This window comes from Muscardinus avellanarius (assembly GCF_963383645.1).
Source record: "Muscardinus avellanarius genome assembly, chromosome: 11".
Lineage (NCBI taxonomy): Eukaryota > Metazoa > Chordata > Mammalia > Rodentia > Gliridae > Muscardinus > Muscardinus avellanarius.
In genome coordinates this window covers 51,446,930-51,461,255 of record NC_137797.1, presented here as the reverse complement: position 1 = coordinate 51,461,255, position 14,326 = coordinate 51,446,930, and the positions used below count along the sequence as shown (strand labels likewise).

General features: G+C 42.0%; 1 protein-coding gene and 1 pseudogene across 2 annotated transcripts in view; one reads left to right on the top strand and one right to left on the bottom strand.

Moving 5' to 3' along the window:
* The window catches only part of MYRFL (myelin regulatory factor like), a gene marked incomplete at both ends in the record, with an annotated part of 137,965 nt that overhangs the window by 28,603 nt on the left and 95,036 nt on the right, over nt 1–14,326 (top strand). The window lies entirely within an intron of this gene.
* LOC308270084 (mitochondrial import receptor subunit TOM7 homolog) lies at nt 1,073–1,239 on the bottom strand (annotated as a pseudogene). The gene has a single exon. The product of its transcript is annotated as a mitochondrial import receptor subunit TOM7 homolog (transcript).

Below are 14,326 nucleotides of genomic sequence, written 5' to 3'. Positions count from 1 at the left end.
TTTCTCAGTCGCCATCTTCCCGGAAGTCCTACTTTTTATTTTTATATGGATCATATTGAAAATGGCATACATTCAGACTGTTCTTGGTTCTCTATCCCCCATTTTATTTTTATTTCAAAACAGGGTCTCACTAGGTTGATGAGAGTCTCCCTATTTGCTGATGCTGTCCTCTAATCTGCAAGCCTCCTGTCTCAGCCTCCCAAGTACTGGGATTACAAGTGTGCATCAGCATGCCCGGCAAAACTAGACTTTTTAAACCAAAATAGAGTAATAATTCTTTAACACCTTGGATATAAAACCAATGAGATTATATGATGTGTTCCTATAACTTAAAATTTTTTTTCTTCAGCTTCTGTTTCTATTCATTCGCAAGCCAAATTTTTCTATATCTTACTTACATAATAAGAAAAATTAATGCAAAACTCTATGATTAGCCTACTAAATTTCATCTTGTCAGGGACAGCCATCAATCCTGTCAATTAAAAATCGATTCAACACCCTTAGACTATATTCTGCCTTGCCTGTTTCCTTCTGGCTTGCTGCATACTTGGACAATTTGGGTTCTCTGTATTTATCCAAATTACCAATGACATTATTAAGAAGGGTGTGAGCAGAGTGATTTTTTGCATTGTTGAAAATATTTATTTTGATACAGTCTATCATAAATAAGCCAGTAAAAGTTCCACTCGGCCTCTGATGCATCTAAGAAGTAAGAGCCCTGTGTCATTTTTCCAGCTGGTGACGTATGAATGAAGTCCCGTTTATTTTTTAATTTTTTTTTGTGTGTGTAGTACTGGGGATGAAACCCAGGGGCATTCTACCTCCAAGCTGCAGGTAGAATTTAATTCTTTATTTTGAAACAGGGTCTCACTGAGTTGCAAAGGGCCTCACTAAGTAGCTGAGGCTGTCCACAAACCCGGATCATCTTATCTCAGCCTCCCAAATGCTGGGATTACAAGTGTGCGCCACCACGCCTGGCTGAAGTCCCATTTATTATCCCAGCCATAGCACCCATGATCCGTGTTGTCACTGTTCAATGGCTGCTTCCAAATCGAGACGATCACATAGTCCTTTATCCCCAAAGTAGCTCACAACTGTCGGCTCGGGCATTCCAGGATCTGCACCCCTTTTAAATCCCAGGTAAATCACAAGAGGAATAAAGCTCCGACGGATGGCCAACTGGCTGTCCTTGAAGAGCTGCTGCAGCCTCTGCTTGGCATCTTTGCTCAGTTTCACCATGGCGATGGCTGGGCAGTGCCGTGAGGACCCCACAGCAGCAAGCACGTTGGAAACCCACAAAAGGGAAGAGGTCAAGCAGAGTGTTTTTAATGTTAAATTTTAAGACTTTTCTCCAAGTTAATATTCTGGGGGGCACTTGTTCTCCCAGGTACAAATTCACTCAAGTCTGTGTAATGCTAATGTAATTCCTCTCCCTTTTCTCCATGTAAGATTACACAACTATGGGCATCCTTCTTTGGACTGTCCTAGCCCCGCGCACACACACACCGGGTGAGGAGCCCTCCTAAACGCCGCCTTGGTCTGACTTCTCATTCTGCTGTTATTGCCCTAAGTGTCCGTGCTTCTCTCCCCTACATGAAGGAGAGCCCGAGAGCTGTTCACTATTACACCTCAGCGCCTGACACATGGCATGTCATTAAAGATTTATTGAATGTTGAATGAAAGAATGAACAAGTAATTTTGTTAAGTGTCTCGCTGAAATCAATATACGCATTCCCAACAGCCAAGTTATGGAGCCCATCTAGGTGTCTGGCAACAGATGAATGGATAAAGAAAATGTGGTATAGATACCCAATGAAATTTTACTCGGCCACAAAGAACAAAATTATGTCATTTGCAGGAAAACGATGGAACTAGAGGCTATTATGCTAAATGAGATCAGCCAGTCTCAGAAAGTCACGGATCCTTTGTGTCCTCTCATAACTAGACAGAAAATAGGAAACAAAACTGACTTCACAAATGAGGACAGAGACCAGTTGAATAGCACAAGGGGGTTGGGGAAGGAAGGTAGGGAGAGGAAAAAGGAAGACCGAGGAAAGAAACAGGTCAAATAACGTTTTGTCCATATGGAAGGTATCTCTATGAATCTCACTGATTTGTATGAGGAGACAGGAGGAGAAAGTTGGGGGTATGTGGAAGAAAATACACCAAGGAAAATGTGCAGGTTTGTTTGAATCATTTCGAACCTCACTATGACGTTAATTACAATGCACCAATAAAAGTATGAGAGAGAGGGAGAGAAGGAGAGAGGGAGAGAGACAGAGAGAGAGGGAAAGAGAGGGGAGAGAGAGACAGAGAGAGAGAGAGAGAGAGAGAGAGAGAGAGACAGACAGACAGACAGACAGACAGACAGACAGACATTCCATTGAGCTTCCTAATCTGCCTGTGGTCATCTGAACAGGAAAGGCAGGAAGTCCAGCTGCGCGCTGCTTCTTGGTAGACACACACAAGCTTCATCTACTGTTTTCAGAGTTCAGCAGCCAAGTTTTTAGTAGTCTTTTCAATAATTTTGCATCCCTGACAGTTATAGAAAACCCATGTGGAGGTTGCCATCCGGTTTTACAATGTGTTTGAACTATTTATTTACTCAAGTTGAATAAAGGTTAATTTTCATTTTATCTCTCAATTATCAGCCACATATATTCCAGGTGATTCACCTCATGTTAAAGTCCAGAGAACCTTTCAATTCAGTCACTATTTCCAACAATGGGTCATGTTGCATCTGTTGAGATGTACTGATTAGTCCCTTTCTGGATCAATACACAGCTGCCCATATAAAGAGATCAGGCCAGGGAATTCCCAGGGTTCCAGTTCCTCAGGTGGGGTTTTCCTCGGGGGCAATGCCCTGCCGTTGGCTTCTAAGAGTGCACATGGCATGATTCATGTGGCTTGGCCTTGAGCAGACGGACTCCTCTTGCTCCTTCCCATGCGGCTCTCCCCAATCTCCTTTCTCATCTCAAGGCACCAGCATGAGTATCAGGAGGGGGCCTGGGCAATCGCCCAGATTCCTTTCAACCAGTCACAACATCCAGTGATTTAGCCTCCCAAATATGACTAACATACAGAGATGTCCTGGTAAATGGTTAATAACCTGCTCTCTGCAGTTGGGGGGGGGGATCAACCCGGATTTATCATGCTTGCTGATTTCTCTGGTGCAAATACCCCCCATGGAGGCTGGTCCACTCTGTTAACATGAGGTCACTAAATACCAAGTGGGGACCAGATGTGCATAGGTTTGTGCGAGGTCAGAGTCTCACGGCCAGGTCAGAGTCTCATGGCATTCAATATCCCAAGATCCACTTTGGTTGACAGTTCTGGGCACAGTGACCTCTGTCTCCAGAAGCGTTTTCCAGCAAGTCTTGCTCCTGTGAGTCACATTGGTGTCCCATTTCACCCTGTGCGCATCTCCACTGTCACATCATGTTGCCCTGGGCTGTCTTTATGTCGCTAGTCTCTTTGGCCAATGAAATTCTTGAGCACAGACACTGATGATAATGACAGAGAGTAGCATTTATGGAACAGGTGACTATGCTAAGTGCTTTGTGTGCAAAAAACTCTCCGAGGTGGATACTCTTCACAGTTTTCACAGATAAGGAAATGGAGGTGCTAAGAAGCTAGCTGATTTGCCTACAGCTGCTCAGCTGGGAAGTGTCTCAGCCAGGACTTGAGTCTCGGCCTCACTGTAGGATCAGGACCCTTAACTGCTAACGCTCCTTTGTCCTGTATCTCTGGCGCTTAGCACCCCGCCGGGCCCCCAGCAGGTGTGCACTGTGTGCTGAGCAGTATGATGAGGGAAGGCTAATGTCGGTAATGTTCTCTACTACGCTCCTTACTCCAGTCCTGCTCAGCTTGGGTTCAGTGCCCCGACTGTAGGCTGAATGACCTTTTGAAATGATACACCGGATCACATCTCTCTAAAAACTGCTGTCTGGAGCAGTATCTCTCGACATACTTTTCACAACTCACAATTACATATATCCATTCAAAGCTTTATGCACTCATGTAGCAAATTTGGTGTTTATGGTACTAACATCATGTCCTAGGTCCTGCTCTAGAAGTTTAGGATATGTATAATAAATGATAATTTCTGTCCCAGAGAATCTTATAGGAGAGAGAGAGAGGGGGGGGGCATATGATTGCTACATGGTTGAAATGGAAGTACACAGAGCTGGTAGTGGGGTTCATGAATGGCGTTGCCCTGTTCTTGACCCGCCTCCTGGCTGTGGCCAGTGTCGGCACGTTTCCCCAGCAGTCCTGATACTGCACACACTCTTTTCTGTTCCTAGAATGTTTATCATCCCCTGTCACCTCACTTAGAAAGTCCTCTCAAGTGTCACCTGCAGAAGGCCTTGGCTTTGTGCCGGGCGTGGTGATGCACACTTGTAATCCCCGCACTTGGGAGGCAGAGACAGGAGGATCACGCAGGTTCAAAGCCAGCCGTGCGCGCTGGCTTAGGAGACCCTGTTTCCAAATAAAAATGTAAAAATAGGTCTGGGAGTGTAGCCCGGAGGTAGAAGGGCTTCCAGGAACCCCAGTACCACCCGCCCCCCAAAAAAGAAGGCCTTGGCTTCCTCCTGGCCAGCCTGGTCGAAAGGCCTCTGTAATCTCCAAGCATACATTCATCCTAAAGCTCAACACCTTGCACGTCTATAGCTTGTTTTCTTCAGCATCTCACTGGACTGTGACCCTGTCTGTGGCTTTACTACTGGACATAGGAATGGGCACTAAGGAAATGTGCAAATCAGCGATTGAAACAATTAGTTAATAACTGGAAATGTCTCTGGGGAAAATGTTATCTTTACTCATCTAACTCTGAGCTGGTTGTGACTCTAAACACCAATGCCAGATTTTAGATCTTGTTTTATCTTCAGTGGATTTTCAAGACAAAAGTCTTAGTAAATGAAAGGGAGTACTTGTCTCCTCCTCCTCCTTCTCCTTCTTATAATATCTATTATTGATTCTGTTTCAGTTTCTCATGAACATGCCATATCAGAAGGGAGCTGGGGCCGGGTGTGGAGGTGCATGCTTGTAATCCCGGCATTTGGGAGGCTGAGACAGGAGGATCATGGTTCATGGACAGCTTCAGCTACTTATAGAAGCCCTCACAACTCAGTGAGATCCTATTTCAAAAATAAAAAGACAAAAAAATAGGGCTGGGGTGTAGCTCAGAGGTACAATGACCCTGGTTTCCATCCTCAGAATCGGAAAAAAAAAAAAAAAGGAAGCTGGGTTTAAATTAAAAGGATAATCAGCAGAAAAACCTCACTATTGCTTTATAGAATATTTTTTCTTGTACTGGGGATTGGACCCAGGGGCATTCTACTTCTGATTTACATACACTTCAAGCCCTTTTTATTTTTAATTTAATTTAATTTATTTTGTAGCACTGGGGGTTAAACCCAGGGGCATTCTGAACTATACCCTCAGCCTTACTTTTTTTTTATTTTGAAAGAAGGTCTTACTAAATTGCAGAGGGCCTCCCTAAGTTGCTGAAGGTGGCCATGGACCTGCCAATCCTCTTGTCTCAGCCTCTAAAGTACTGAGATTTCAGGTATGCACCACCACATCCAGATGATTTTTAGAATTACTAAACAACCAGATTGTAATGAGCACATTGTCATTGTACCTGTTTGAATACTCTGGACATCATTGTGTGGCACAAAGGGTGAAAGAGTAGATAAAGGAACAGAGCCGGGCGTGGTGGCGCATGATTGTGACCCCAGCATTCGGGAGGCTGAGACCGGAGGATCACGGTTTGCGGACAGCCTCAGCTACTCAGTGAGGCCCTCTGCAACTCAGTGAGACCCTGTTTCAAAATAAAGAATAAAAAATAGGGCTGGGAATATAGTTTAGAGTTAGAATGCACCTGGGTTCCATCCCCAGTACCAAAAAAAAAAAAAAAAAAAAAAAGAAAAGAAAAGAAAAGAAAAAAAGAAAAAAGAAGAAAGAAAGAGAAGGAAAGAAAGGAACAGGGACATCAGGGTGTGCAGAGTGATTTGGGAGGGGGGCTACCCAGCAGAAACAAGGAAGGGGCTCTCTCTACACAGGCTTAGTTGGTGAAGGATGAGCAGGAGATGGAGGAGACAGGGAGTCCTGAAAGGAACATCCTGGCTGTGTCCACCCTGCTCACACCCTGCAGAAGCCCCCAAAGGTCTGGGGATGCAACTTGGGTTTGTCTGTGTATTCTCTGATAGGTTGATATGCATAACCAAGTATCTTATTCTTATCTGCCTAAAGCCAAGGAAGCAGGACTGTCCCTGTGCCTGGAGGGGGAGGCAGAGGAAGAGCCAGCGCTTTGCTTTTCAAAAGCAATGGAGAAGCACTTGGAGTCTTCCAGGGGTCTGGGCGGCTTCCTCTCTTGCGAGCGGCACCATGGCAGCCCCTCCCTGCCACAAAAGAAGATGGTAGAAATGTAGAAAGGAGCGGGATCAGGGGATGAAACGGACAGGATGCCCGCAGGTGCACTCTTAGCAGGCTTGGGTGTTACACACAAGTGCTAAGACATTTAGAGTAAAGTGATTATTTTTAAAAGCCTGAGATTTATTTTAAGAGCCATTTGAGAGTTGCTCTGTGTGTGTAAACCTCCTGAAAACAGTTTTATCTGACACTCTAGATTTATTTTGTCGAGTAATTTCCTCTGGGCTGGGAAAGCACAGATGTGATTTTGGAGTCCTGGAAAAAGCCAGCTACCAAGTGATCGTCTCTCCTGTCCATTAAGGTGTTTGGGCAAGTCTTATCAGGCGGCCCTGGGACCTGGGCCCTTCTATTTCTATCTGGGGCGGGAAGGGGGCTCATGGAAAGCAAGTGACATATTGGTCAGGTTCTAGAATCACTGAGCCACCTGCTTCTACGTAGGAAATCGTGTGTGTACACTCACACACATGTGTGCTTCGGGTGGGAGTGCCGTCTAAAGCAGATGGGACACCAGCAGGGCTTCAGTGGGAAACTAAACAGATTCCTCTCTCCATCTGCTTTTCTTAGCAATCCACTTGCCCAGGGCCCCATGAAACAGCAGAAGCCAGTCAGTCCTTTCTGTGGTTGGAGGAGCAGAGGGCAGAGGTGGGCGATGGGGAGGGCATGCTCTGGAGCCCAGGCAAGCCTGGGCTGTCTTCTCCCTGTGTCTCCTACATGCTGTGTGACCCTGGGCAAGCTAGTTAGCCTGCAAAATCACTGGGCCTTATCTGTAATTTATTTGTAACTGGGAATAATATCAATGTTCGTATCCTAGGGCTGTAAGGAAGATTAAATGAGATAGTGTAGGAAAAGTGCTTAGCTTTTTGTTTAGCTCAGAGTAAGAAATCCAAACTCAAGGTGTCCCTGGGCAAGTGCAGTGTTGTTCAAATTAGTCTTCCTTCTGTTCTTGTCCCCTTAGATCCTTTCCCATGAAACAACCCAAATAACTTTTTAAAAATGTGAAGTGGAGCGGAGTGTGGTGGTGCACACCTATGATTCTAGTGCTTGGAAGGCAGAGACAGGAGGATCACATGTTTAAGGATAGCCTCAGCAAGTCAACCTAGTGAGACTCTGTTTCAAAATAAAAATAAAATAGGTCTGGGGTAGAATAATAAAATCATCATAATAAATAATAATAAAATAATGATAAAATTTAAAAAAATCGTGAAGCATATCATGTCCTTTCTCCGAGGTTTTACATTGCTCTGACCTCCTCCTCCCCCTCCTCCCCCCTCCTCCTCCCCCTCTTCCTCCCCTCTCCTCCCCCTTGCTCCCCCCTCCCCCCTCCCCCCCTCCTCCTTTGCTTGAAGATGCTGTACACAGGGCGGCCCCAGCTCTGCCTTCACTGTCCTGAATGATGCGCTTTGCCTGGATCTTTATTCTTTTTATTTTTTGGTACTGGGGATTGAACCCAGAGGCATTTTACTTTCAAGATACACACCCAGCTCTTTTTATTTTTCATTCTGAAATAGGGTCTTTTTAGTTTTCTCAGAGTGTCCTCAAGTTGTTGAGGCTGGCCTCAAACCTGGGATCCTCCTATCTCAGCCTTTTCAGTACTGAGATTACAGGTATTGCCACCAGGCCTGGCTTCTGCCCTTGACCTTTGCATGTCTAGCTCCTGCCCGAGAGAGGCCTCCGAGCCAAAAGGAGGTCTTTCTGCCAGTCAATCTTACCACCTTATTTTATTTTCACCACAGTCTGATGTATCGGCTTACTCACTGTCTTTCACGTGTCATGTATATTCTACTCCACTCCACTCCCATCCACTGCCTCCTTTAGAATGCAAGTCCCCTAGGAGGTTATTGGTATGTATGTATATATGTATGTATGTATATATGTATGTATGTATGTATATATGTATGTGTGTATGTATATATGTATGTATGTATGTATTTCTGCCGTATCCTCAGAACCATGTACAGTGCTTGGCACCTGGCAGATGCTTAGTAAATACTGGTTGAATGAATGAAGAAGGCTGTGTCCCATCTTGCTCTCTCTTTCAAGTCTACCTCAAGATTAAACCCCACTGCAAGGCCACTTCTCAACATCACACTTTTTTAGGGATCTTTCTCCTGTGAACCTGAGGCACTTGGTAGATGCTCCACCCGGATGGGGAGCGCCACCTATCTGGGGACCCTCTGATCTCGTGTCCCTGGATAGAGTTGGTGATGCCTTCCTTAATTGTTCTGCAATTCTAGAACAGGGAAAGAGAAACCTCTCAATTCTTCTTATCAAAACAGCACAGAGCATGGGAGCTACCAGAGTGAGAGAGAAAGAGTTGAGGTGCTGAATATTTAAATGTACTTGGCAAAAGCTCCACAAAATTTATTTAGGCCTTATTAGATTATCTAGGGACTTCCAGGAAGATGGCTACCGAGAAAAGCAGCGTTTACGAGCCCTGCAAAAACTCAATCTCTATTGCCACCAAATCAGCGCTTTTCATAGCCAGAAAATGCCATCAGCAGAGAAATAAAAAATGTAAACACAAGGGACAGAGAAAAAAGAGACTAGAAGAACAACCAGAGACCAGAACTCAAGCCCGCAATACAGCAGCAGGGCTGCGCCGGCACCATCTTCCCTCAAAGCACCAGGATCCAAAGAGGAAAGGTAAACAAGGAGCTGAAGTGAGCAGCTGTGGATCATTCGGGTGTAATTCAGCAGTTCTTTCAGCACAAAGAATGTCTAAAACTCCCAGTGGTCAAGCTCATCTTGACACCTTCCAGGGACTCAGAACAGAGCTCAAAACCAGAAAAGAAATATGCCAGTCTCATGGCCGAGGGCATGGCGGCGGCGCCATATTGCCAGCAGCTCCAGCCTCATGGTCGAGGCTGTAGCAGTGGTGCCTTATTGCCAGCAGTGACAGCGAGTTCACCAGACCCTTGAGAGCTCCTGATCAACACACACAATAACAGTGAGTGAAATTGCAGCCCTAAAGGAGAAATCCCTGTACTGCACGCCCAAGGACTTTGATATTCTCCCTGGGTCTGAGATTTTGCAGTCCAACCCAGTGAAGGAGTAGCAGGGGCAGAGATTACCACAGACTCGAGATACAGAGCACCCTAAGTGAAGTCGTAGTGATCCAGGGAAGGCACAAACTTCTGAAAGCATGGGAAAGAGGAACAATAGAGCAATGAATGCCCACAACCCCATATTATCAGAACCTGATAACACAGAAATTCAGAGATCTCCAGAAGATCAAATCAGGAATATAATTGTAGAAATAATACGGGACCTTTGAAAAGAATTTAGAGAGAGTCTAAAAGACATAAAGGATGCAATCATTGAGGTAAAGGCCTCAATTCAAAGTATAAACAATCGATTAGACCACATGGAGAATAGAATCTCGCTCCTAGAAGAGGATCACTCCAAAAACAAACACATAATTTATAATTTAGAAAAAAAATCAGACAGCAGGAATCTGACATTGAATAAATATGAGCCCATTTTAACAGAGCTAACCTAAGAATAATCGGAATAGAGGAGGGGAAAGAAGGTGAAACCAAAGGGGTCAATATCTTCAAAGAAATAATAGAAAATTTTCCAAACATAGAGCAAGAGATCAATACACAGGTCCAGGAAACTTATAGAACTCCCTTTAGACAGGATCAGAGAAGAGGTTCCCCACGCCACATAATTGTCAAATGACCAATGTGGAAGCCAAGCAGAGAATCTTAAAGGCAACAAAAACAAAAGGCCAAGTGACATTCAGAGGCAAACCAATTAGAATCACTCCAGACTTCCCAAACCAAGTCATGAGAGCCATAAGGGCTTGGAGTAACATATTCCAAACTCTGAAAGAAAACAACTTCCAGCCCCAAATTTCCTACCCAGCACAACTATCTATCAAGTTAGATGGGGAAATAAGAAGCTTCCATGACAAAGAGAAACTGAAGGAATTTATGTCTTCAAAACCAGCGCTAGAGAAAATACTCAAAAAGATTAACTACAAAAAGAAAGAAACACCAGAACCAGAGAAACAAGATTTTCCATCCAGCAGACAACTAAGCAAAGAAGAATATATTCATGTGTTTATTGATTAAAATCTTTGGAGATTCATTATTTATTTTAGTGTTTTACCTATTTCTAAATTGTATTGTTTGCTTTTATTGTTGCTAATTTTTAGGATTTCTATTTGGAATATTAATATACCTTCAGACATAGCATTTGGAAATATTTTACCCCATTCTATCAGTAACTTTTAACTGTTTACATTGTCTTTGGATGTACGATTTTTTTTTATTTTTTAGGAAGTTTTTTGTTTACCCTTTTGTTGCCTGTGCCTTTGAAATCATATCCAAGAAATCACTGTCAATTTCAATGTTGTAAAGTGTTATGACCCAGGTTGTCTTCTAAAAGTTTATAGTCTTAAGATTAACATTTAGGTCTTTTATCTATTTTGAGTTAATATTTGTATATGGTATTAGGTAAGAGTCCAACTTTATTCTTTTTCATGTAATTATTATTTTTAACAATATTTAGTGAAAAGATCATTATTTCCTTCACCAAATGTCCTTGGAAACCTTGTCAAAAATAACTTGACAATATATGGAAGAATTTATCTCTAGGCTTTTTATTTTACTCCACTGGTTTATATATCTGCCTTTATAGCAGTACTACACTGTTTCAGTTAATATAGCTTTATAAGGTTTGAAATCAGAAAATGTACATCTTCTAGCTTTGTTTTTTTCGAGATTGTTTTGGGTATTTAGAGTTCATATTTCATGTTAGGATAGATTTTTTTCTGGAAAAAAATGTATGATAGTTTCACCTAAAAAAAAAAAAAGAAAAAAATATATCCTCTGGTAAGAAAGAAAAAAAGATTATCTAAATAATCATCTATTTCATATTTTAATAAGGTGAAATTAGTGGAGGGATGATTAGGTTGCTAAAGTTTTAAAAGCATGACTAATGAGGCAATTGGACCTTGCTCTTTTACACAGAGACAAGGTGATGGTTATGGGGAACATTTCCTCTGTTGATTCTATGGCTGCCAGTCATTTTTAGATGTTCTTTCTATTTTTGAGTATATTTTGACAATATTTATTTATTTATTTGTTTATTTATTTATTGTGGCACTGGGGTTCAAACCCAGGGGCATTCTACTTGCAAGCTACAACCCCATACCTATTTTTTATTCTTTATTCTTTCTTTCTTTATTATTTTATTTTTTATATTATTTATTATTATTTTATTTTATTTATATTATTTATTATTATTATTTTATTTATTTATTATTTATTTGTGGAGGCTGGCTGCTGTGCACCTGAGATCCTCCTGTTTCAGCCTCCCAGGTACTGAGATTACAAGAGTGTGCCACCCCATCTAGCTGACAATTTTTAAAAACTAAATGTGTGTGTGTGTGTGTGTGTGTGTGTTTTAACTGAACAGTTCGGATTTAGGTAGTGCCATGGTTTGAATGTTGTGTGTTCCCCTGAACTCATGCAGATCAATCCCCAAGTTCATGTGTTAATGATATGAAGAGGTTAGAAATGTAATCCAACTATGGTGTCTAGAGGTAAGGCCTTTGGAAAGTGATGTTTTAGATAAGGGCATTAAGGTGGAGGCCCAGCCATTGAATCCTGGTGGTTCTATTAGAAGAGTGAGGCCAGGCATTTTGGACACATGTGCTTCCCAGTTATTGCCCTATGGTGCCTTGCCTTGGAACTCTGCCAGCAAGCAGGTCATCACCAGAACTTAGCTGATTCCAGCACTGTTCCCCTGAGCCTCTCAAACTATAAACTAAGTAAGCCTCATTTCTTTATAAAGTTAACATGTCTCAGGTAGTTCATTATAGTAGTGAAAACCTGACTGATGAAGGTCGTAGAGATGCACTCTGAGATATGAATCCTGAGGTAATGGGCATTGCACATCTTTGCACCTCCCAGCTCCCAGTTTTTATTGCTCATCTTACTTTTTCTAGTTAATTACTTGTGCATTTTGATCTGCAGCCACAATTCCCTCAGATATTCAATCAAAATCCCAATTTTACGAATTCATTGTTCATCACTGAGTTTTTTTCGCCTTCAGGTTTTATATTCCCAAGTTCTTTCTTTTGAATCATTCTTGATTGACTGAATTTCATTGTTAAGATTTTTTTTTTTCAAGAGGTGCTCATGGAGATTTTATACTCTGAACTTTCTCATTTTGAAATTGTCTGTATGTTGCTTTTATCTTTGAGGACAAAATCATGGTACTGCACACCTGTGATCCAAGTGCTTGTAAGGCTGAGACAGGAGGATTGCAGATTTGAGGGCAGCTGCAGCAACTTAGTGAAGCCCTCAGGAACTTAGTGAAACCCTGTTTCAAAATAAAAAGGGTGTGGAGTGTAGCTCAAAGGTAGAATACCCTTGGGTTCTATCCTAGTACTAAGAAAAACATTTTTCCCCCGAGTGTAAAGTTTTACAACCTGCTTTCTTTCTCTTGAACCATTGTATAATTTACTAAATGGCTATGTAATATTTCACTGAATTCCATATTCATGGTCTATTTTTCCCAATTTCTGTTATTCTAAATAGCATGTCATAAGTATTCTAATATTCTTGTGCATATATCTTTTTTTTTAACACTTGTGTGACTTATTTTAGAGCAAATTCAAAGAAGTAGGATTCTGGGTCAAGGCATGTATGAACATTAAGGTATCTAGAAACATACTAAACTCCTTTCAAAGAGTCTAATTTACACTCCTGTCAGCAGTGCATAAGAGGACCTCAGTGGTTTTATTAGTTCTTTGAATATGTGCCAATTTGGTAGGCAAAATAGTTTTCTTTTCTTTTAGATTCTGTTTCTTAGTAAAATTTAAGGTTTTTTTTATTTTATAAACTGCTTTTTTTGGGGGGGGGTACTGGGTATGGAAGGAGAGAACCTAGGGGCATTCTACCTCTGAGCTACATCCCCAGCCCTATTTTTTATTCTTTATTTTGAAACAGGGTCTCAGTGAGTTGCAAAGGGCCTCACTAAGTAGTAGCTGAGGCTGTCCTTGAACCGAGATCCTCCTGTTCCAACCTCTCAAATGCTGGGATCACAAGCGTGCACCACCACGCCCAGTTTATATAAACTGCTTTTTAGTGTTCTCTACTATTGCTGGGTGTGGTGGCGTATGCTTGTAATCCCCACGCTTGGGAGGCGGAGACAGGAGGATCACGCAGGTTTGAAGCTAGCCTCTCTGGCTTAAGAGACCCTGTTCCCAAATTTTAAAAAGTACAAAAATAGGTCTGGGAGTGTAGCCCGGAAGTAGAAGGGTTTCCAGGAACCCCAGTACCACCACCACCAAAAAAACCAAAGGATATATATGTATATATTCTCTACAATTTTTTTTTTTTACTGGAGCCATCGGTTAGTATTGTTGATTTTAAAGAACATTTTGCCTATTAAGGAGTGGTACCCTTTTTTAAATTCATATTGAAAGAACTTCGCTGTCTTTCACTTTTTTTCTTGTATTATACTTTATGATCATTGAAGGGTGCTGAAACTATTGGGTAAAAACTTGAGAAAAAGCAAGATATTGGTACAAAGAATCTTTCCACAAATTACAAAAGGGAAAGTAATAGTGAAGAAAGACCATAGACAGTGTCAACAAGGGAATCAACATTGACATCAGTAACGATGAGGTGTTTGAGGTGTTATTATCTTTCTCGGGGAAGGCATGGAGATGCAACATCAACTATGTAATAGTCTTCCAGACACTTGAATTTAATCACAAGAAAATATGAACCAAACCCAAATTGCGAAATATCTTATAAAAGCAATTCGCCTTAACTCTTTGGGAAAAAAAAAAAAAGTCATGACAGCCAAATGTGTTAGGCTACCCCAGATTAGACTCTGGATGAGGAAAAAAATACTATAAACAACCTTACTG